The 24,914-nt window shown below is 45.6% G+C and overlaps 1 long non-coding RNA gene and 1 other non-coding gene across 2 annotated transcripts in view; one reads left to right on the top strand and one right to left on the bottom strand.

Annotated features, from left to right (window-relative positions):
* LOC137350443 (uncharacterized) overlaps window positions 1–24,914 on the top strand; it is a 43,323-nt gene that overhangs the window by 5,000 nt on the left and 13,409 nt on the right. The window contains exon 2 of the long non-coding RNA XR_010969421.1: window positions 13,803–13,943. This is a non-coding gene — a long non-coding RNA (uncharacterized lncRNA). The remainder of the gene's footprint in view (window positions 1–13,802; window positions 13,944–24,914) is intronic.
* trnap-ugg (transfer RNA proline (anticodon UGG)) lies at window positions 14,643–14,731 on the bottom strand. Its single transcript is given in 2 exon segments — window positions 14,643–14,678; window positions 14,696–14,731. It is a non-coding gene; the product is annotated as a tRNA-Pro (tRNA).

Below are 24,914 nucleotides of genomic sequence, written 5' to 3'. Positions count from 1 at the left end.
CGCCGAATCGCCAGGTAAGTACTTTATAGTGAAACGTACCTTCCCAGCTGCCCCCTGGCTCGCACTATCACTGCTACTGCTGATCAAAGGTGTTGCTGTAATAAAAACAGAAAATGCTGGAAATGCTCAGTAGGTCTGGCAGCATCTGTGCAGAGAGAAACAGTTAACAGTTCAGATCTGTTTCCTCAGCTCACATTAACTTTGTTTCTCTCTCCACAGATGCTGCCAGACCTGCCGACTATTTCAAGCATTTTCTGTTTATGTTTCAGATTTCCAGCATCCGCAGTATTTTGCTTTTGTACGTGTGTTGCTATGTCTGGGACTGTTTGAGTGCAATGCTATTGCTTTATAAACAGCGTTGAAACAAACATTTATCTAGTTAACACACAGCACTAATACACAGCTGGATATAAACAGCAGCCTGCAGCAGAGGGTGCAGTGGAAGTTTATTAACACAAATAATTCACCAGCACAATATTTACTGCTATCCACATTCACACCACGCTTCATCTTAACACGTTTTACTCTTTATTTACATCAACTTCTTCCTTCCAGTAAACACTTCAATTTGGAACACAGCTTCCAAATCACCTTTATTCACAAACCCGAACACAAGCTGCAAATGCTGCAAACACACACCAGCCCAGACTTTTCCCTTTCTGTCAACCCATTCCTGCATCACTGCCTCTCCACCAACAGTTGCTGCTAGAATCATACAATCATAGAATGGCTAAAGCACAGAAGGAGGCCATTCGGCCTGACGAACCCATGCTGGCTCTCTGCTGAAGCAACTCACCTCGTCTCACTCCCCAGTCAGTTCAATTTCGGTGGTGGGAAAACTTCTCGAAAGAATAATTCGGGACAAAATTAATAGTCCCATGGACAAATGTGGGTTAATTCAGGAAAGACAGCATGGATTTCTTAAGGGAAATTCATGTTTAACTGTCCTGCTGGAGTTTTTTGATGAGGTAACAGAGAGGGATGATGAGGGCAATGCTGTTGATGTGGTCTACATGGACTTTCTAAAGGTCTGGCAGCATCTGAATGGTCACTGACCTGAAACATTAACTCTGTTTCTCTCTCCACAGATGCAGCCAGACCTGCTGAGTATTTCCAGCACTTTTTAGTTATATTTCAGATTTCTAGCATCTGCAGTATTTTGCTTTTATTGACTTTCAAAAGGAGTTTGATACAATGCAACACAACAGACTTGTGAGCAAAATTATAACTCATGGAATAAAAGGGACTGTAGTAACATGGATATGGAATTGGCTGAGTGACAGGAAACAAAGAGTAGTGAGCAATGGATGTTCTTCGGGCTAGAGGAAGGTTTGTAGTGGAGTTCCCCAGGAGTCAGTGTTGGGACCCTTGCCTTTCCTGATATATATTAATGACCTAGACCTTGGTGTACAGGGCAGAATTTCAAAGTTTATGGATGATATGAAAATTGGAAGCATTGTGAACTGTAAGGATGATAGTGTAGAACTTCAAAAGGACATAGACAAGTTGGTGGAATGGGAGGACAGATGACAGGTGAAGTTCAATGCAGAGAAATGTGAATTGATTCATTTTGGTAGGAAGAACATGGAGTGACAATATAGAATAAAGGGTACAATTCTAAAGGGGGTGCAGGAGCAGAGGGACCTGGGGGTATAAGTCATTGGTTGAGAGAGTGGTTAATAAAGCATACAGTATCCTCGGCTTTAGTGATAGAGGCATAGAATACAAGAACAAGGAGGTCATGTTGAACTTGTATAAGACACTAGCCTCAGCTGAAGTACTGAGTCCAGTTCTGGGTGCCACACTTTAGGAAAGATGTGAAGACATTGCAGAGATTATGGAAAAGATTCATGAGAATGGTTCCAGGGATGAGGAACTTCAGTTATGAAGATAGATTGGAGAAGTTAGGACTGTTTTCCTTGGAGAAAAGAAGGCTAAGAGGAGATTTCATAGTGGTATTCAAAATGATGAGGGGTGTGGACAGAGTGGATAGGGAGAAACTGTTCCCACTTGTGAAAGGATCGAGAACGGGAGGGCACAGATTTAAAGTTTGTTGTTCATTAAGTGTCTTCTATTCTGGGAAAAATAGAGCATATGATTGACTGTATCAGTAAATGGGAAAATTTAAAATTTTTGTTGTGACCTGTGGAGAAGTGGGATGAGACTAAATAGTAACCACCTCAGATTTCAATTGCAACAGCACTTGTGATCTGACTCTGTAGCTTAATTGGTTAAAGCCCCTGTCTTGTGAACAGGAAATTCTGTGTTCAATTCCCAGCGGAGCCTTATTTCATATTTGCAATATGCTTGAGAAGTTTGGGTGTTAACATTTATGTCTGTGTCTTGTGAACTTTAACTTAGAATTCAAATTACATGATGAATTTCATTCACAGGAGAAAACAGCCTTTGTGAAGGATGTGAGTTGGGAATGGCTGTTCCTCCTTGTCCAGAAATTCAGTGCTGATATTTCAAAGGCAACCTCTTTGATACAAATTTGTTCACAGTTGCATTCAACCTGGAAAAAAAGCTCGACCTTAATCTCACTGAAGGAAAGTGTGACCGTGTTGTATGTTTCAAAGTGTGTGTGTCATTATGTGTTGCTTGTAACTGAGACTGAGACACGACGCAAGTGGGAGGGTTGATCTGAGGTTTGGAATATTTCTCAGTCAGGAACAAGAAAAATCAAAGGAACCAAATAAGAAAACCTATGTCTCATGTGGTTACCGAGAAACGGTGAGGAGATATTAAACTTTGTTCTATTCAAAACAGCTGTGTGAACTTTGACCTTTCCTGCCTTTTCTCAACAGTATTTGAAGTGTCTCGGTAACAATGTTCAGTGTTGAGGAGAGTGGGGTCTGGGTGAGCAGATGCTGAGTGTGACAGGGTCAGGACTGGATGCAGGAAGTTCTCTGACAGTCTCTCTCTCTTGCCGATGGGTTTGAGTTGATTTTCAACTGGGAGCAGCTGGTTTTTCGATAAATGAAGGAAGTTCCCTCCAACCATTTTTTTCTGACAGTGTAGGATAAGGATGTGAAGGGTTAATGCTGAAAACAGTGGGATCAACCCCTCCCACTGTCAGAGTAATGATGAAACAGTCACATGAGATGAGGTTTGGGAGAAGAGAGAGCAGCACCAAGGATGCTAGTTTCGGAGGCTTGATGAGTGTGTATATAGTATTGTGTAAATTAGAAAAGAGGTCTTAGTTCTTTCAGCAGGAAATGTGTCCAGAAAATATTGATAAAGTCACAATTTTATAATTCAGGAGTCGGAACACAGATATTAATTCCAAGTGACAGTTCTGGGTTCATTTAACAAAAGTAGAGAATAATATTACTCACTGCTTGAAATCCCCCAGTGAGGAGACAGTTAAACAGGTGATCTGTTGAGGCATCCTTCAATCCAAGGGTTCGACAGCATTTAATCTCCCTTTTTGGTGAAATTCTCTGTTATTTGAAACTTTTTTATCCAGCTTTGATGGGTGAGTGAAAAAACTGAAAAAAGTGAACAGTTCCATCCTTTCTTTTCTTTCTTCTTCCCTTCTTTCCATCAGGTTCTCTTTTCTGTCCCAGATCAATATAATGATGAGAATCCCAATTTAATCTGCTGTTTCTGGTGTTTTATCCATTCCAATTAAAATTCAACATTCCAATCAAATCTATTTGTTATTCCACAGTGTCTCTCCATGTGTTTTATTCTGTTGTATTCTCTCACAGTCTGTTTGATGATCAATGTTACATCTCACTCTCTTTTCTGGTGAAGATCAGAAGCAGTGATATCTTTTTGCACCACCCATCAAGTCGGCCTGAGGCTGTGCCTCGCCGATCATGTGGAGTTAGGAACATAAGAACAGGAGTCGACCATTCAGCCCATCGAGCCTGCCCCGTCATTCAATATGATCATGGCTGATCGTCCACTTCAATGTCCTTTTCCCCACACTTTCCTCATATTCCCTTCTGTCATTTGTATTTAGAAATCTGTCAATCTCTGCTTTAAACATACTCAATGACTGAGCTTCCACAGCCCTCTGGGGTAGAGAATTCCAAAGATTCACAACCCTCTGAGGAACAGCATTTCTCCTCATCTCTGTCCTAAGCGGCTACTCCCTTATTTTGAAATTCCTTCCCTTGGTTCTTGACTCCCCAATCAGGGGAAACATCTTAGCTGCATCTACCCTGACTGTCATTTAAGTATTTTGTAGGTTTCAATGAGATCACCTCCCATTCTTCGAAACTCTAGAGAATACTGCCCCAGTTTCTCCAACCTTTCTTCATAGAACAGTCCCACCATCCCTGGAACAAGTCTGATGAACCTTCGTTGAACTCCCTCTGTGGCAATAATATCCTTCCTAAGGTAAGGAGACCAAAACTGCATTCCAAGTGCGGTCTAACCAAGTTTCTATACAATTGAAGCAAGAATTCACGACTCTCGTACTCAAATCCTCTTGTGATAAAGGCTAACATACTATTAGCTTTCCTAATTGCTTGCTGCACCTGCATGTTAGCTGTCAGTGACTTATTGACATGGACACCCAGGTCACCCTTATATTCTATACCTCAGCTAATAAAGGAAAGGATTCCACATACCTGCTGAACCACCTTATTGACCTGTCCTGCTACCTTCAGGGATCTGTGGACATTCGCTCCAACGTCCCTCACTTCCTCTACACCGTTCAGTGTTCTCCCATTAATTGTGTATTCCTTTGCCTTTTTTGACCTCCCAAATGCATCACCTCACCCTTGTCCAATTTGAATTCCATTTACCACTACTCTGCCCACCTGACCAGTCTATTGATATCTTCCTGCAGTGTACAGCTATCCTCCTCGCTATCAGCAACACGGACAATTTTCATGTCATCTGCAATCGTCTTGATTGTGCCCTCTACATTCATGTCCAAATCATTAATATATACCACAAAAAGCAGGGAACCTAGTTCTGAGCCCTGTGGAACACCACTTGAAACAGACCTCGAGTTGCACAAACATCCGTACCCAATTCCTTTTTGCTTCCTGCCACTGAGTCTATTTTATGTCCAGCTTGCTACATTCCCCTGGATCCCATGTGCTTTTATTTTTTTTAACCAGTTTGCCATGTGGGACCTTGTCAAAAGCCTTGCTAAAATCCATGTAGACCACATCAACTGCACTATCCTCATCAATCCTCCTTGTTACTTCTTCAAAAAATTCAATCAAGTTCGTCAGACAGGAGCTTCCCTGAACAAATCCATGCTGATGATACTTGATTAATCTGAGCCTTTCTAAGTGACAGTTTATCCTGTCTCTCAGAATTAATTCCAATAATTCACCCACTATTGAGGTTAGGCTGACTGGTCTTTAATTATTCGGTCTTGCTTCCTTTTTCAACAATGGTGCAATGTTAGCAATAAAAACAAAATGTACTGCAAATACACAGCAGATCTGGCAGCATCTGTGGAGAGAGAAGCAAAGTTAACATTTCAGGTCAGTGACTTTTCATCAGAACAGATATGTTAACTTTGCTTCTCTCTCCACAGATGCTGCCAGACCTGCTGTGTATTTCCAGCACTAATAGTTTTTATTTCAGATTTCCAGCATCTGCAGAATTTTGCTTTTATTGCAGAGACCTCCAATCCTCTGGCATCACACCTGTATCCAGTGAGGGATTGGAAACTGATGGTCAGACCTTCCACTATTTCCTCACTGGCTTCTTTTAACATGCTGGGGTACATTTCATCCGGCCCTGATGATTTATCCACTTTCAAGGATGCTCATCCCATTTATACTTCTTCTCCCCCTCAGTTTATCATGTCCAATGCTTCACACTCCTTCTCCTTAATTATAATGTCTGCATCACCCCCTCATTTGTGAAGACAGTAAAGTACTCATTAACAAACATACCAACATCTTCAACCCTGACACATAGGTTACTTTTTAGTTCTTTGATGGGCCTTACTTTATCCTCTGTTGCCTCTTACTCCCATGTATTGAAGAAATATCTTTGAATTCGTTTTGATTTTGCTTGTCAAAATTCTTTCATGCTCTGTGTTTTTCACCACTGCTCCCAAATGCCTGTAGTCATGTCAAAGCACAACTTGTCAGAAGTGGGATTTAAACCCACCCCTCCAGAGAGCGTTGTGATCTGAATGCACCATTTCAGACTGCTTGACCATCCTGTCTACCCCATGTGGATGCTTAATGCTGAGGTAGTTATCCATTCTTTGTGAAAATATTTGTGAGATTGTGGAAATGTCTGGAAGAGGAAAGACCAGCGGAAAAGCTCGGTCCAAGGCCAAGTCTCACTCCTCCCGGGCTGGACTGCAGTTCCCGGTGGGCCGTGTTCACAGGCTCCTGAGAAAGGGTAACTATGAAGAGCGTGTGGGTGCGGGAGCCCCGGTCTATCTGGCTGCTGTGCTCGAGTATCTGACCGCTGAAATCCTAGAGCTGGCCGGTAACGCGGCCCGGGACAACAAGAAGACCCGCATCATCCCCAGACACCTGCAGCTGGCCGTCCGCAACGACGAGGAGCTCAACAAGCTGCTGGGAGGAGTGATCATCGCACAGGGCAGGGTGCTGCCTAATATCCAGGCCGTGCTGCTGCCCAAGAAAACCAGCGCTCAGAGCTTCCAGAAAAAGGAAAGCGGCCAAAATGTCATCTAATAACCCAAAGGCTCTTTTCAGAGCCACCCACAGTCTCTGTGAAAGGGCTGATTACTGTCTAATTCCAGCATGTCAGTAACAGGACAGAATAGGATCTATTTAAAATGTTTAAGCAACTATTTCAGTGGCTTCTCACTGTCCCCCTGATCCCTGTGTGAAGGGAATTACCAATAGTCTAATTTATTCCTTTCCACACCAAGTTTGAGTTATTGGTCCCTTAAGGATTGCTGAATGGAGTCTTTTACCGTTACAGATAAGAAGTGGGAAAAAAATGACAGGTTAAAATTGTGCGTAAAATAGCGCCAGGAATTTGTGGCGAAAATAGCGGAATAAACAAAGGTTTTTAAAGGTTGGTGGAAAATATTTTACGAACAACTTTAAATAGATTTTCCAGTAATCGCTTCGTTCCGACACTGAAGTTGGCGCCTTTTGCGAATTCAAACTTTCTGCCAGGTCGACAATTTAAACCAATGTAATAAAAACAAGAAATGCTGGAACCACTCAGCAGGTCTGGCAGCATCTGTGGAACGAGAAGCAGAGTTAACGTTTTGGATCCGGAACTGTTCGCACCCACACTGTTTGGGATCATCTTTTCCCTGCTGCTCTCATATGCATTCAAGTCTTCAGAAGAAGGAATTTTCCTCCACACATGATCAGGTGGCAGGTTGATCAACCTTGCCTGTCTAAGAGCGAAGACCAAAGTACGGAAAGTCCTCATCAGGGAACTCCTCTTTGCTGACAATGCTGCATTAACATCTCACACTGAAGAGTGTCTGCAGAGTCTCATCGACAGGTTTGCGACTGCCTGCAACGAATGTGGCCTAACCATCAGCCTCAAGAAAACGAACATCATGGGACAGGACGTCAGAAATGCTCCATCCATCAATATCAGCAACCACACTCTGGAAGTGGTTCAAGAGTTCACCTACCTAGGCTCAACTATCACCAGTAACCTGTCTCTCGATGCAGAAATCAACAAGCGCATGGGAAAGACTTCCACTGCTATGTCCAGACTGGCCAAGTGAGTGTGGGAAAATGGCACACTGACACAGAACACAAAGGTCCGAGTGTATCAAGCCTGTGTCCTCAGTATCTTGCTCTACAGCAGCGAGGCCTGGACAACATACGTCAGCCAAGAGCGACGCCTCAATTCATTCCATTTTCGCTGCTTCCGGAGAATCCTTGGCATCAGGTGGCAGGACCGTATCTCGAACACAGAAGTCCTCGAGGTGACCAACAACCCCAGCTTATAGACCCTACTGAGCCAGCGGCGCCTGAGATGGCTTGGCCATGTGAGCCGCATGGAAGATGGCAGGATCCCCAAGGACACATTGTACAGTGAGCTCGCCACTGGTATCAGACCCACCGGCCATCCATGTCTCCACTTTAAAGACGTCTGCAAATGCGACATGAAGTTCTGTGACATTGATCACAAGTCATGGGAGTCAGTTGCCAGTGATCGCCAGAGCTGGCGGGCAGCCATAAAGGCGGGGCTATAGTGCGGCGAGTCGAAGAGACTTAGCAGTTGGCAGGAAAAAAGACAGAAGCGCAAGGGGAGAGCCAACTGCGTAACAGCCCTGACAACCAATTTTATCTGCAGCACCTGTGGAAGAGTCTGTCACTCTCGAATTGGTCTTTATAGCCACTCCAGGCACAGCTCCACAAACCACTGACCAGCTCCAGGCGCTTACCCATTGTCTCTCGAGACAAGGAGGCCAAAGAAGAAGGTGTGGCTTTTCACTGAGGGCATGTGTCGACTGGGGAAATAACTAACTGTAGAACCTTGGGCACTGTTTACACAGCCCGTTTAGAAAATCAAATCCACTGCACATCCTTGCTGCAAGTGAAATGTCAAATTTGGGGATTCCAGTTTTATTCCCGAATGCAGCACAGATTTATTCCAGTCAGTTCTGAACAGCCAATCCCAGCTCCCGTTTCCAGGTCACTGCTCTCTCTGTGTGAGGCGGTGGGTGGCTCTTAGAAGAGCCTTTGTTGTGTGTTTGCTGGAAAGGGTCGAGTTGTTCAGCCGCCAAATCCGTGGAGTGCGGCCCTGCCGTTTCAGAACGTACACCACATCCATGGCAATGACCGTCTTGCGCTTGGCGTGCTCAGTGTAGGTGACCGCATCCCTGATCACATTCTCCAGGAAAACCTTCAACACCCCGCGAGTCTCCTCATAGATCAAATCCGAGAACCGCTTGACCCCGCCACGGCGAGCCAGGCGGCGGATTGCTGGTTTAGTGATGCCCTGGATATTATCACGAAGCACTTTACGGTGCCGCTTTGCTCCGCCTTTTTAGTACCTCCCTCTCTCAATTTGTACCCTCTCCATTGACTCTACTCTCTTCACTTCTACTGATATTTTGTCCAATTCCACTTCCTTAGTGATCACTGATACAAAGTACTCATTAAGTAGATTAACATTGCCCTGCACTTCCAAGCATATATTACCCTCTTTGTCCCTAATAGGCCGCACTCTACCTCTTACTACCCACTTATCATTTACATGCTGCTCAAAGATTTTTGGGTTCCTTTTCATGTTGACTGCCATTCTATTCTCATAGAAATAGAGAATAAGCTAAATATAGAAGATATAAATATTTCGCATCCTTGATGAGGTGGAACTTTTTTATGTTGTGGGTGGTAATGTCTCGGCCCACGAGTGTGGTGGAAGCAGAGACAATCAATGATTTGAAAAGGAAATTGGATGGATACTTGAAGGAAAGAAACTTGCAGGAGGAAAGGGATCGAGCTGGTGAGTGGAACTGACTCTACTGCTACGGGGAGAGCCAGCATGGACATGATGGGCCAAACAACCACCTTCTATGCTGGAAATAACTCTGTGTTGTTTCTCAAATTCAATCCACTGGTGCTTGGTAAATAATTTCAAAGTAAATTGTGCAACTGGAAAATCATAACCAAGGCAAGGGACGCATAAGGAAGCAGAATTGCTGAAACCCAGGATTGAACCTGGGTTCCCATGGATCAGATACTCCTCCACTAGGGATCCACTAGGGATCATCCAAGTTACTTTTAAATCCTCCCATGGGTCCACATGTCAGACTGAGTTCCATGTTGTAGACTCAAGCAAAGGAAATCTGCTCAGTTCCAAAACTATCAGCAAATTGAAGCTGATTACGATCGACATCATCAGAGGTCAGAACGACCTGGTGAAAGAAGACACCCTGAAGAAGGATCCACAATATATTCAAAGACATCAGCAAAGTAAAAAAGAAGAAAATCGATGATAAAAACAGAAAGTGCTGGAAAAACAGAGCGGATCTGGCAGCATCTGTGGAGAGAGAAGCAGAGTTAACATTTCAGGTCAGTGACCCTTCTTCAGAACTGGCAGATATAAGAAATGTAAAAGATTGTAAGCAAGTAAAGTGGGGGTGGGGCAAGAGATAACAAAGGAGAAGGTATTGATAGGACAAGGTCACGGAATAGCTTAACAGAAGGAGAGGGCGGGGGAAGTGGGGGATGGAGAGGGTGGGGGGACATAGCGGGGGAAGTGAGGGGAGAGGGCGGGGAGAGGGGTGGGAAGCGAGTAGAGAGCGTGGGGGAAGCGGGGAGAGAGTGTGGGGGAAGCAAGTAGAGAGCGTGGGGGAAGTGGGGAGGGAGCGGCCGAAGACCTTGGTGGCGGTGGGTGTGCTCTCCTCCTCCTCCCCGCTCTCTCCGGACATTCTCCCCCGCCTGATCTCTCCGGCCATTCCCTGCTGCCATGTAAACACATGGCCTTTGTTTTGCTTTACATTGCCTTTGTGTGATTATTTGAGCAGCGCCATCTTTAGTCCTGGCAGCTGCCAGAACGTCGCTGACTGGGACGTTTTATTTGAACAGGCTGCTTTTGCACATGTGCTGATGCAGCGCCACCTAGTGGTGGCGTTGTCAGCAAATGCAGCCTTTCATTTCCTGGTATGTTCGTGCGTGTTTTCTTTTGTACCCGTCAGTGCCTGGGAGGAGAGAGTCAGCTTCACTTCGTAACCGTGAATTTCGGGTGTGAGAATGTGGGTTTTTACTCTGTATGTTTCAGTTTTTGGTCTGTGACTGTTTGTTTCTGCTATTGCGATGTGAGTTTCACCACCTATCTTTCAACAACTTGTATGTGAGCATCAGCTTTTGTCCAGATCTATCAGTTTCTGATATAGAGTCATAGAGTTATACAGCACAGAAACAGGCCCTTCGGCCCATCGTGTCTGTGCCGGCCATCAAGCACCTAACTATTCCATTTCCCATTTTCCAGTACTTGGCCTGTAGCCTTGTATGCTATGGCATTTCAATTGCTCATCTAAATACTTCTGAAATGTTGTGAGGGTTCCTGCCTCTACCACCCCTTCAGGCAGTGCGTTCCAGATTCCAACCACCCTCTGGGTAAAATTTTTTCCTCAAATCCCCTCTAAACCTCCTGCCCCTTACCTTAAATCTACGCCCCCTGGTTATTAACCCCTTTGCTAATGGAAATACTTTCTTCCTATCTAAACTATCAATGCCCTTCATAATTCTGTATAGCTCTCCCCTCAGCCTTCTCTGCTCTAAGGAAAACAACCCTCGCCTTTTCAGTCTCTCTTCATGGCTGAAATTCCCCAGTCCAGGCAACATCCTGGTGAATCTCCTCTGCACCCTCTCCAGGGCAATCACATCCTTCCTATCATGTGGTGCCCAGAACAGTACACAGTACTCCATCTGTGGCCTAACTAGCATTTTATACAGCTCCATCATAACGCCCTGCTCTTATATTCTATGCCTCAGATGATCTATATCGTCTTGTAATCTAATATTTACGACACCACCAATTTTCGTGTCATGTGTGAGAAAGGGTTTGATTCTATCCCTATCAATTTCTGTTACATGCATGTGTTTTTAATCTGCACCTCCTCTAGGTGAGTGTGTTTTATTCTCTGTAATGGTCAGTCTCTTGTAGGTGAGTCTGTGTTTTGCTTTTTATCTCTCAGTCTTCCAAGTATGAGCCTGGTTTTGTACCTAATTTTCTTTGTACCTTGCAGTATGGATATGGAAGAGAGGTTTTTACACATTACCTGCCAAATCCTGCGAAATGATTTTTGGGTTTCACACAGTTTCTGTCAGTTTCTTGTCTAGGCCTGTTGTTTTAATCTGTCCCTGGCATTTGCTGGTTTGTTAGTGTGGGGTTTACACTGTACCTGTCAGTTTCTCAGATGTGAGTGTTGGTTTCACTTTGTATAGAATCATAGATCACAGAATACTTACAGCACAAAAGGAGGTTTCAGCTCATCGTGCTTGTGCTGCCTCTCTGCACAAGCAACTCAGCTCATGCCACATCCTCATGTATTCCATGAAAACCTGATTTTTTTTTTCTCTTCAGATAATTATCATATATCCTTTTGAAAGCTATGGTTGAACCTTCCTGCGTCACACTCTCAGGCAGTACATATCAGATCTTAACCACTCGCTGCGTAAAAAAAGGTTTTTCCTCATGTTGCCTTTGGTTCTTTTCCCATTCACCTTAAATCGGTGTCTTCTGCTTACTCAGCCATGCGTAATATTTCCCATTGCTTTCTCAGTACTGATGGATTGTGAGGTGGGAGACAGCCAGAAGTCCCACTGAGCTGCACTGACTCCCAGCTGAAAAAGAAATGAGATAAAGTTCAATCTTTCACAGCGAGATGCTGCAGAGAGTTAAGATTCCCGAATGAAAGTGAGACTTTCTCATACTGTTGTTGAATTTCATTTCAAACACTCCTTGTCATCTCTGCTACTGAAGCCGAAAAATAGGGAAAATCTAAATGGCGCTCAAACTCACAACCCTGAGATTAAACGTCCCATGATTGACAGACTGAACTGTCACTTCTACTCTACCTCTGTTTGGATGGATGCAACTGTATGCTCCAATGCAAGGGCAGCTTTCAAATCCTCCCATGGGTCCACATGTCAGACTGAGTTCCATGTTGTAGACTCAAGCAAAGGAAATCTGCTCACTTCCAAAACTATCAGCAAATTGAAGCTGATTACGATCAACATCATCAGAGGTCAGAACTACCTGGTGAAAGAAGACACCCTGAAGAAGGAGCCACAATTATTCAAAGGCATTGACAAAGTGAAAAACAAGAAAATCGATGAGTCAATCCAAGCCAAACAGAAACAATTGAAGAATTCCATTCCAGACCAGAACACAATTTTGTTGCTTTTGGAGCCAGGTCTCAGTTAATGCTAGAACATGGCTACCTGCCTGACCCTAACCCGACGGGTCCCGATGACATGTGTCGGGTTTGGGTCGCTCCTCCGGGTTCAGCATTTGGGTTCAGCATTCGGGCTCAGGTCAGGGCGGGCTGGGTCAGACACACTCGAATACTCTAAATACCTTGTGTTATAATTGTGTTAGTGAAACACTGGAAACCGCAGATCTTTTGAAGTGTACTGCCTACTCTGCTTGGTATTTCAACTTGCTGTGTACTAATCAATAAACAGTTTTTGTGTACATTGTAGCAGAACTCAGCCCCAGGCACATAATTATCCGGTTAGCTCTTTCTTGCCCTTTCCTGATTCTAGGGGTGTTGAAGGTCTTTGCCATTTTAATCTTAATGAAATATTTACAATGTAATCAGTTGCTGCACTGTTGTGTAATATGATGTTTTTAATGAGTTCTATTTTTCATTGACACAAATTTAACCTTTTTGTGTTTTGGTTTCTCTCTTGGTTTTCCTTCGTGCTTTGTATTCTTGGTGACAAAAGCAGTTGAACAGCTACAATCTGCATTAATAGCAACTTCACCCTTTTCTTTAATTGCACAGTTTGCAAATGAATTGACTGCATCCCGTTAGGGGTTGGCAAGACTTCTCGTGCCTGCCTCAAAACATATTGTATTGAATAAAGATTGTAAAGTAAAGGAGGCTTGTAATGCAAATTAAGAGATTGAAAGGGGAAAGACAATGAATTATGCTCTAAATTTGGAATATATTTAATTAATTAAGTGTCAGACTTGATAAATCGCTGCTTTTAGTTGAATGTGGCCTCAGTGTTTATGGATAATTAATGAAATTAAGAGGCATTTTTTATATACAAAGCTGGGCATTAGTATTTAATAGTTGATATATAATTTTGAATATATTTTAATTTCTTTATTCATTTGACACGGCTAAATACGAAGCAGTCTTAAATAAGTTAATTTTTTTTTTTGTAAAATCTGATTACCAGATTAAAATATTAAATCACGGGAGACATTTCAAAGATTACTGAACCAGTAATCCAGAGGCCGAGACTCAAGATCCAGTGACAGCCAGGACGTTAAGGCGGGAAACACTCTGCACTAGTCTGCAGTGAGCGATTCCATCGAAGGTAGAGCACAATCTCTTTAATATAAGAATGTATATTTTATAATAATTAATCACTCAAGACCTTCCTGGTCTCTGCATCTCAGCTGCTCTCTTGATAAACTTGCAGCAAGTATTTCAACCTGTAAAGCAGGAGTCTAGGGAATGTATAATGATATTTTCTAGCCTTCGGGCAATATTTTAATCAATACAGTGTGGGACAACCTGTCTGGGCACAATTCCATGACTTTCTCTTTAACTAGTGACCTAACAATCACTAACTTCTATGGTAACAATCTTCAGCTCATCACCTCCGGTACGTAGCTCTAATCTTAATGTACATTTAAACAACCTTTCAAGTCCAGTTACAGTTTTTGTTGCTTACCTGCACAAGCTTAAAAAGTGAAAAACGGAAGCAAGTTTAACTGAACATTCTGGTGGTCAGTTCGGGCACGGGAAAAAATGAAAGGACTCGGACCAGGTCGGATGTGGTGCTGTCAGGCTTGGGTCGGGTTGCATTTGCTGACCCGAGCAGGCCTCTAGTTACTGTTGCAACCTTATATTCCCACTTGACAATCTGTATATTTTGTTCATTTCAATTTTGTCGACAAGCTCTTTGAATCCAGTTCCCCGGTCCTCAAGCAGGCTCAGTTTGGAAATCGATTCCGCTTTCTGGAAGGCTGAAACCAATCGATGACCTGAAACTAAAAATAGCAACAGAGAAGGGCTCGTCTGGGATTTGAACCCAGGACCTCTCACATATTAATCACTTACATACCCAAAGCGAGAATCATACCCCTAGACCAACGAGCCACTATTGGTGAGCTTTTTATTTGCTCCTGTGGAATTTCACTGGCGCCCACAGCCGATCATCCATTTTTTTCTGATCAAAGCAACATCCTGCAAAGCTGAAATAAAAACAGAAAGTGCTGGAAATACTCAGCACCTCGGGCAGCATCTGTGGAGAGAGAATCAGAATTAACATTTCAGGGTTTTCACCTTTTGTTTGAACCATCTTTTCAGACTGCTTCTGTCCATCCAATCTCACTTTTTATTCTATCCACATTCTAAAGGTGGTGCAGTGGTGAGCACTGCAATCTCACAACTCCAATGACCCAGGTTTAGTTCTGAGTACTGCTTGTGTGGAATTTGCAAGTGGTACTTTATCAAATAAACAACACCCACTGCATTCCCTTCATCAACTTTCTCAGATAGTTTATCAAAAAATGCAGTTAGATTTGTCAAGCATCAACTCCCATTTATAAATCCATGCTCACTCTCCTTAGTTAACTCAAACCTCTCCAAATTTGATTAGATTAGAGATACAGCACTGAAACAGGCCCTTCGACCCACCTAGTCTGTGCCGAACATCAACCACCCATTTACACTAATCCCATATTCCGACCAAACATCCCCACCTGTCCCTATATTTCCCGACCACCTACCTATACTAGTGACAATTTATAATGGCCAATTTACCTATCAACCTGCAAGTCTTTTGGCTTGTGGGAGGAAACCCACATAGACACAGGGAGAACTTGCAAACTCCACACAAGCAGTACCCAGAATCGAACCTGGGTCCCTGGAGCTGTGAGGCTACAGTGCTAACCACTGCGCCACTGTGCCACCCAAATGACTTCAATTTTCTTCCTGACCTGTTGGTCTCATGCTGATAGCAAGCTCACCAGAGAGCATGTATTTGGCAATGTGACCGTCATTCATTTGGCCCAGTCAACAGAGTCACCGCTGACTCAAGAGGGCAAACATGCTGCGGATCACTGCACGCTGGTGTACTTCCGCATTCGGCACTCTGTCCTGCCAGGAGATGTCCAATATCCATCTGAGACAGCGGAGGTGGAAGCTGTTCAGCTGCTTTCCTTGGCTTATATAAGTTGTTGATGCTTCTCTACTACAAAGGAGGGTGCTGAGATCACAAGCCTGTTACACGTGGAGCTTTGTATCGTTCAGTTTGCTGTCGGTTCACACTCATCTTCTCAACTTTGACATGACAGCTGCAGCATTGACAATCCTGGTGCTGATTTCAGTATCAAGGGACAGATTGCTGGTGATTGTTGATCCAAGGTATGTGAAGCTGTTGACAACCTCCAAAGTGAGGTTGTCGATGTTGATGGAAGGTGGAGTCTCTACGTCCTGGCCCATAACTTTGATCTTCCTGAGGCTGATCGTCATTCCAAATTCCTTGCAGGCCAGGGAGAACCGATCTACAAGCTGCTGTCAGTGAACTTCATTATGGGATGTCAGCGCAGCATCATCAGCAAACAGCAACTCACAGACTAGGAATTTACCCACTTTGGTCTTGGCGCACAGTCTTGCCAAGTTGAACAGCTTGTCGTCAGCTCTGATGTGCAGGTGAACACCCCCATCTGAGTCACTGAAAGCGTACAATAGCAGCATGGAGAAGAATACACCAATTATAAAGGATGTGATAACTAGACAGTTAGAAAATAATGATATGATTGGGCAGAGTCAACATAGATTTATGAAAAGGAAAACAGGTTTGAAAAACCTGTTGAGATTTTTGAGGTTGTTACATATAGAACAGATAAAGGAGAACCAGTGGATGTGTGGTATTTGCATTTTCCTTTGGTAAGATCCCACACAGGAGGTGAGTAAACAATATTAGAGCACATAGGCTTGGGGATAATATACTGATATGGATTGAGAATTGGTTAACAGACCGAAAACAGAGAGCAGGAATAACGGGTCCTCCTCAGGATGGCAGGCTGTTACTATTGGGGTGCTGCAAGGATCAGTGTTGGAGCCACAGCTGTTAACAACCTATATAAATGATTTGGATGTGGGGATTAAATGTAATATTTCCAAGTTTGCAGATGACACAAAGCTCGGTGAAGTGTGAGTTGTGAGGAGGATGCAGAGAGGCTTCCAGGGGACCTGGAGAGGCTAAGTGAATGGGCAAGAACATGGAATATAATGTGAGTAAGTGTGAAGTTATCCACTTTGGTAGAATAAACAGAAAGACAGAGTATTTCTTAAATGGTGAGAGGCTGGGAAGTGTTGATGTCCAAAGGGACCTGGGTGTCCTTGTTCCTGAGACACTAAAAGCTCTTGTGCAGGTGCAGCAATCAATTAGGAAGGCAAATGGTATGTTGGCCTTCACACGAGGGGTCATGAGTACAGGAGTAAAGATGTCTTGCTGCAATTGTATGGAGCCTTGGTGAATCCGCACTGGAGTATTGTGTACAGTTTAGTCTCCTCATCTAAGGACGGATATACTTGCCATAGAGGGAGTGAAACAGAGGGTCACCAGACTAATCCCTGGGATGGTGGGATTGTCTGATGAGGAAACTGGGCCTGTATTCCTTAAAGTTTCGAAGAATGAGAGGTGATCTCATTGAAACTGACAAAATTCTTACAGGGCGTGATAGTGTGGGTGTCGACAGGATGTTTGCCCTGGTTGGTGAGTCTAAAACCAGGGGACATAGTCTCAGAATAAGGAGTAGGCCATTTAAAACTGAGAAAAGGTTGAATTTCTTCACTCAGATGGTGGTGAATCATTGGAATTCTGTACCCCAGAGGGCTGTGGCAGCTCAATCATTGAGCATGTTCAAGACAGAAATTGATAAAAATCTTGATACTCATGATATCAAGGGATATGGGGATAGCAGGGGAAAGGGGCATAGAGGTAGATAATCAGCCATGATCAAATTGAATGGTCGAGCAGGCTCGACGGGCTGAATGGCCTAGTCCTATGTTCCTCTGTTCCTAAGAGAGTTGGCGCCAGCGCGCAGCCCTGCTTTACCCCACTGTTGATCTTGAAAGTGTCTGATGTTGCTCCATTGTAACTGATGGAACTGTGCATGTTCTTGTGGAAAGAAGAAGAGACCATCTCTGCTGACAAGATCAAAGGCCCTGGTGATGTTTCTTAAAACATATGTGGCTCTGTGGTGCAATGGATAGCGTGTTGGACCTGATAAATAATGATAAAGAAAATGTTCAAAGGTGTGGGTTCGAGTCTCATCAAAGTCTAATTTTGGACCAGAGACACAGGAGCACGACGGAACAGAGAGATAAGAAGTGCGTCAAAAGCACAGACTTGGAGACAGAGCAAGGCAGGAGTGACATCACAATGGAGAGTGAGAGCAGGGAAACAGAGAGCCGCTGGGGTGAGTTTGCAGGATTTGGTTCTTGCTTCGGTGCAGTGGAAGGAGCTGTTTGGTGAGGATCTGGTAAGCTGTGACATCACAGGCAAGCAGGTAGTTCATTGATTTGGAAGAAGCTGCATGTTTGATGACTATCTGGTAAGTGATTAAGGTCCATTTTAGTCCTAACGTTTAAAATAGTAAACAAACTAGTGGTAAGCTTAATAAAATATACAATAAAATAAATAATTGAATAAAATAATTAAGTAGTTAATTAGAACACTTTAAGGATGACAGGACAGGTGATGTGTCACAGCTGCAGCATGTGGGAGCTCCTGGATGCCAGTGTGATCCAGGGCAAACACATCTGTAGTAAGTGTTTGCGGCTCAAAGAGTGAGAAAAAAGGAATGTAGTGGTAGTAGGAGACAGTATAGTAAGGTGGATTGACTCTGTTCTCTGCAGCAAAGAGCAAGAGTCCAGACGGCTGTGTTGCCTGCCGGTGTTCGGATTAAGGACATCTGCTCAGGGCTGGAGCGAAACATACAATGGGAGGGGGAGGATCCAGTTGTCGTGGTACATGTCGGTACCAACGACATAGGCAGGACAAGGATAGAGGTTCTGCATCGTCAGAATGAGGAACTAGGCAGCAAATTAAGAAGCAGAACCTCAAAGGTAATCATCTCTGGATTATTACCTGAGCCACGTGCAAATTGGCATAGGACAAATAAGATTAGAGAAACATATGCACAGCTCAAAGTCTGGTGTGGTAGTAGTGGGTTCTGGTTCGTGGGGCATTGGCACCAGTACTGGGGAAAGAAGTGGCTGTACCGTTGGGACAGTCTGCACCTGAACCATGCTGGGGCCGGTGTTCTAGCGAGCCACATAACTAGGGAAGTAGAGACGGTTTTAAACTGAATAGTGGGGGCAAGGGATCAAATTTGGGAAGATATGGTGAATCAAGGAGGAGAGACAAGGCAAGAGAGAAAGGTATAAATAGGGGAAATGATAAAGAGACCGAGACAGGAAGAGACAAAGCATACAAATCAAAGAGTAAATCAACAGAAAAGGCTAGAGGTGACAAAAATAATAAAAGGACAAAACTAAATGCTCTGTATCTGAATGCATGGAGCATTCGAAACAAAACAAATGAACTGTGAGCACAAATAGCATAAATAAGTACGATCTCGATCTGATAGTCATTACAGAGACATGGCTGCAGGGCGACATAGATTGGAATGTGAATATTGGAGGTGACATGGCATTTAGGAAGGACAGGAAGCTTGGAAAAGGTGATGGGGTAGCTCTGTTAATTAATGATGGTATTAGCACAATAGAGAGGGATGACCTAAGTTTAGGAGATCAGGAAGCAGTTTGGGTAGAGATGAGAAATCATGAAGGCAAGAAGTCACTTGTGGGAGCAGTGTATAGGCCACCTAACATTAACCACACTGTAGGATGGGGTATAAAGGAAGAAATAATGGCAGCTTGTCAGAAAGGTACAGCGATAATTATGGGGGGTTTTAATCTACATATAGACTGGAAAATTCAGATGGGCAGAGGTTGCCTAGATGAGGAATACATAGAATGTTTTTGGGATAACTTCTTGGAACAATACATTCTGGAGCCAACCAGAGAGCAGGCTATACTAGACCTGGCATTGTGCAACGAGATAGGATTAATTAATTACCTCATAGTTCAGGTGCCCCTAGGTAGTAGCAATCATAATATGATTGAATTTTACATTCAGTTTGAGGGAGAGAAGAGTGGGTCCCAGACTAGTATTTTAAACATAAATAAGGGCCTTTTGGCTAAGATCAAGTGTAGTATCTGTTCTTATCGGTGCTTATTTGGAAGAGAAGAAAGCATGATCATTGGCTTTTGATCCTGGGTAGGCTTTGAGTAAAATGGCTATAACCAATCTTCGCGCTTCAGGCCAGGGAGTGCGGAACACCGTTCGGGTGGTGGTGAAGGACAAGGAAGGAGATGCACTGGTCGATCGCACCTTCTTCATCAAGAAAATCCTCATCAATTGCTGTGGATTTCAAGCTTCGGACATCTTCTGCCTGCAGGATTTCCCCAACAGTGGGTATTTCGACATGATGTTCAAGAATGTGGCAGGATGCATCAAGTTCCTGAAGGCGTTCAAGGAGAAAGGGGACCAGGCGCCATTGTCGACCCTCACAGTGAAGGCACTCTTCACAACGTGACCAGGTGGTGACGATTCACCTCTACAACCCCCATGTTCCGGTGGTGGATGTACTCACCTTTCTCGCCAAGTACGTCGAGGTGGCCGGCAGCAGCACTGATGTCAAGAACCCCTTTGAGATTTGGACCAGCAAGCGGCAGGTCAAGGTGACCTTGAAGGTCGATGCCAGTGGAACCATTATCCACCCTCCCTCCAGCTTCGCTATCGGGGGAAGTCGAGGCTTCTTGGTCTACGCTGGGCAGCCCAGATTTTGCCGCACCTGTGGCAAATCTGGTCACGCGGCAGCTAGCTGCAGCATGGTTGTTTGCAAGAACTGCAAGGAGGAAGGCCATCAGACCAAGGACTGTAAGCAGACTAAGTGTTGCAACTTGTGCGGTGCGGCAGGCCATCTCTACAAAACCTGCCCCAAACGCTGCCTCAGTTATGCTCAGGCAGCAAGGTCCAAGGAAAGGCCGGGAGAAGGTTCGACGAAGGCGTCAGGTGCTGGAAAGAAGACAAGCAACCTTCTCCGCAGTGAGGAACTTCTACCTGAGAAGGAGAACAAAGTGGAGGCAGCTGAAACCAGCGACCCAGCACCTCCCCTGCACCCGGAAACCCCTCCTCCACAGACAGAATCAATGGAGGAGGAGGCAGCAGATGGACAAACCGGTCAGTGGAAAGTGGTACAAAGGAAAAACACAAAGAAAAGACCTCCAAAAGCAGAACAGGTCACCACCCAAACCAGTGGCAAGAGGAGACTACCTTCTGAGACAGACTACAACAGCTCCTCTTCACTGGATGAGGAAGTGCTGGAACGACGGCCCCTTCAAAAGAAGCGGCAGAACTCCAAGGAGCTGGAAGATAACGCCCCCCAGCCCCCGGACACAGGAAGATGTGATGGGCCTGGCGAGCCCCAACCCCAAAGTGCCACACCTAACGAAATGGCCAGCGCATCCCAGCTCCGGGACACTGAGAGCAAAGACACGTCTGGCGCACCTCAGCTCCGGGAAGCAGGGAGCAGTGATGTTTTCGAGGAGGAACAGAGGGGAACAGCAGAGGACAACCCTATCCTTACTGCCTACAAGACCCCCCCCGATGTCAACCCAGCGGAACAAACCCTGCATGAAAAACCAGGAGGGGTTTCTGAGCCCAACGAATGTGAAACAGCTTGCGTACACTATGGGTATGCAGGAACATCCCGAAGGACTGGGACTAGCAAGGACAAATGGTATGGGAAGCAACAACCAACTTTTAAAAAATGGGTATAAGGATTGCTTCCATAAATGTGCGTAGCATTAAATCCACTACGCGATATGTTTCAACCTTGGATTACCTTGCCAAGGTCAAAGCCGACCTCCTGTTTCTGCAGGAGTGTGGAATACCACATCTCAGCACCTACAGGCAGTGGTCACGATGGTGGTCCCATGGGCCATCGATCTGGTCGGGGGGTAATGACTGCCATTCCTCCGGCCTGGGTATTCTGCTGCGGGGAGGTAACTTCACCATCTCCGAAGTTAAGGAGGTGGTGGGCGGTCGCCTCCTCGTAGCAGACGTAATGGACAACAACGCTCCGCTCCGGTTGATCAACGTGTACGCCCCGGTACAACGCAGCGAGCGGCTGACCGTCTTCCAGCAGCTCCCACTGCTGCTGGCGACGTCCAGGCCAGTCATCCTAGGCGGTGACTTCAACTGCATCATCAATACGGCTGGACGATCCAGCAGTGACGACAGCAAACTGGACGCTACGTCCAGATTCCTAATAGAAACAGTTAAAGATGCCAAACTGCACGACGTCTTCAGCAAACCTGCAGACGGAGCGCAGCGCAGATACACATGGTCAAGATCGAACGGGTCTGCCCGTTCCAGGATTGACTTCCTGTTTGTGTCCCGTGCTGTCACGGTCAGATCCACCGATGTCAAGCCGGTGTTCTTCTCCGACCACTGCCTCTTACTGGCCGACTGTCACTTACAGGACGTCCAGCGGGTTGGCAGAGGGAGGTAGAAGCTCAATGCTACACTGCTGACCCTAGAGAACGTTGAGGAACTCAAAAGGGATAACAAAGGTTGGAGGACCGTGAAACCTCTCTTTGAGTCTCCAGTTCAGTGGTGGGAAGCGATCAAGGAGAACATCAAGAGGTTCTTCATCCACAAAGGTGTTCAGAAGGCGAGAGAGAGACAGAGGGAAATGTCCCGACTCCAGAAAAGTATGCAAAATCTGCTCCGGCTGCAATCAATGGGGGTCGAGGTCAAGGAGGACCTCCAAGAGGTGAAGAGCCAGCAGGCCTCGTTCTTTGCCGCGGAGGCCTCCAAGATCATCTTCCGGTCCAGATTTCGCTCCATTGAGCAGGATGAGATGTGCTCGCATTACTTCTTCCAAAAGGTACACACACAGAGCTCTGTTATCAGCAGCCTGAAGGAAGAGGATGGCTCAGTCACGTCTTCACAGTCCGACATACTAAGGATTAGCAAATACTTTAATGCTGGGCTGTATGACGCGAAGCCCACAGACAGCAGAGCCTCCCAGTCCTTCCTGTCATCTATCACAAAGGTCTTAGATAACAGCAGGAGGGAGAGACTGGACAAGCCACTAACTCTGGACACGCTGACAAAGGCCGTTGAGTCCCGGGAGCGACGGCTTACCGGTTGAGTTGTACTCGGCCCTGTGGAACTGGGTCGGCCCGGACCTGCTGGAAGTATACGAGAGTATGCTCCTGGCCGGCAGCATGTCAGAATCCATGAGGAAAGGCATCATCACCCTCATTTACAAGCGGAAGGGGGAGAGGGCAAAAATCAGAAATTGGCGGCCCATCTCACTGCTTAATGTTGATTACAAGATTCTGTCCAAAGTCATCACCAGTCGAGTCAAGTCTGCTCTGGAGTTGGTGATTCACCCTGATCAGACCTGTACTGTACCCGACAGGAAGATCTCTGATAGTCTCGCACTACCCAGGGATACGATCGCCTATGTATGGACAGGAGGGTGGACACCTGCCTCATCAGCCTGGACCAGGAGAAGGCTTTTGACAGGATATCGCACACCTACATGATGGACGTGCTTTCCAAAATGGGGTTTGGGGAGGGAATCTGCAATTGGATCCAACTGCTCTACACAAACATCAGTAGCGCAGTCTCAATCAACGGGTGGGAATCGGAAAGTTTCCCGATCAAATCTGGAGTCAGACAGGGCTGTCCTCTCTCCCCGGTCTTGTTTGTTTGCTGTATTGCACCCTTTGCTGAGTCTATTAGGAAGGATGCGAGCGTAAGAGGGGTGACAATCCCAGGCAGTGGAGGCACTCAGGTGAAAACCTCCCTGTACATGGATGACGTCGCCGTCTTCTGCTCGGATCCACTGTCCGTGCGCAGACTGATGAGTATCTGCGACCAGTTTGAACTGGCCTCGGGAGCCAAAGTTAACCATGGCAAGAGCAAGGCCATGTTCTTTGGGAACTGGGCTGACCGATCCTTTGTCCCCTTCACCGTCAGGTCAGACTACCTGAAGGTGCTGGGGATATGGTTCGGAAGGGAGGGGCAGCGATCTCTCTCCATTGTGGGTAAGAACCTGGTCATCAGGTGCGAGGCGCTCACTTTGTTGCTGTATGTGGTGCAGGTCTGGCCCATACCCCACTCCTGCGCTGTGGCGGTCACCCGAGCCATTTTCCGCTTCATCTGGAGATCTAAAATGGACCGGATCCGGAGGGACACGATGTTCAAATCTCTGGACAACGGTGGGAAAAATGTACCCAACGTGGCCCTCATCCTGATGACCACCTTCGTGTGCAGCTGCATCAAGCTGTGTGTAGATCTCCAGTACGCAAACTCCAAGTGTCACTACGTGCTGAGGTTCTATCTGTCCCCGGTGTTGCAAAGGATGGGCCTGGTCACATTGCCGCGGAACGCTCCATCCAGTTGGACCATGTCGTACCAACTATCCTATGTGGGAATGTTTCTGCGGGAAAACACCTTTGACCACCAATCCATCAGGCAGTGGTCTGCACAGAATGTCCTCAAGGCCCTTTGGGAAAAGGAGATGGTGGATCCGGTCGGATGGTTCCCCAAGCAGACCATCAAAGTCCTTTGACGGAATGCCTCATCACCAGAACTATCAAACAAGCACCAGGATGTAGCTTGGCTGCTGGTGAGAAGGGCCCTCCCCGTCAGATCCCTCTTGCACACCCGGAGTCTATCCCCCTCCACACGCTGCCCTTGAGGTGGCTGCAGTGGGGAAGAGACTCCTTCTGGAATGTGTATTTGCAAAGCATGTGTGGAAAAGCATTTGTCGAGGTTCATCCCAAGCAGCTCTGTAACACAGGAGTCTGTGCTCTGTGGGCTGATCCCAGGGACACACACTGAGATAAACATCAACTGCTGCTGGAGGACTATCAATTTGGTGAAAGACGCTCTTTGGTCTGTACGAAACTTGCTGGTCTTCCAGCGCAAAGAGTTGTCCACCACCGAGTGTTGCAAACTGGCACATTCCAAGGTCCAGGACTACAGGCTGAGGGATGCACTCAAGCTTGGGGCTGCCGTCACAAAGGCTCAATGGGGAAAGACCACAATGTAAAGTCCTCCCACCATAGTGAACTGAGGGGCTGGACCCATGGGAAACCCCTCAGGCTGTTTACACCAAATATGGGTTTGCTGTAAAATGTACACGACATGAAAAAAGGAATGGAAGGGTTGTGTGGCAAC

Source organism: Heterodontus francisci, chromosome 35 (genome assembly GCF_036365525.1).
Source record: "Heterodontus francisci isolate sHetFra1 chromosome 35, sHetFra1.hap1, whole genome shotgun sequence".
NCBI classification, from domain to species: domain Eukaryota; kingdom Metazoa; phylum Chordata; class Chondrichthyes; order Heterodontiformes; family Heterodontidae; genus Heterodontus; species Heterodontus francisci.
This window is presented reverse-complemented; position numbering and strand designations above follow the sequence as displayed.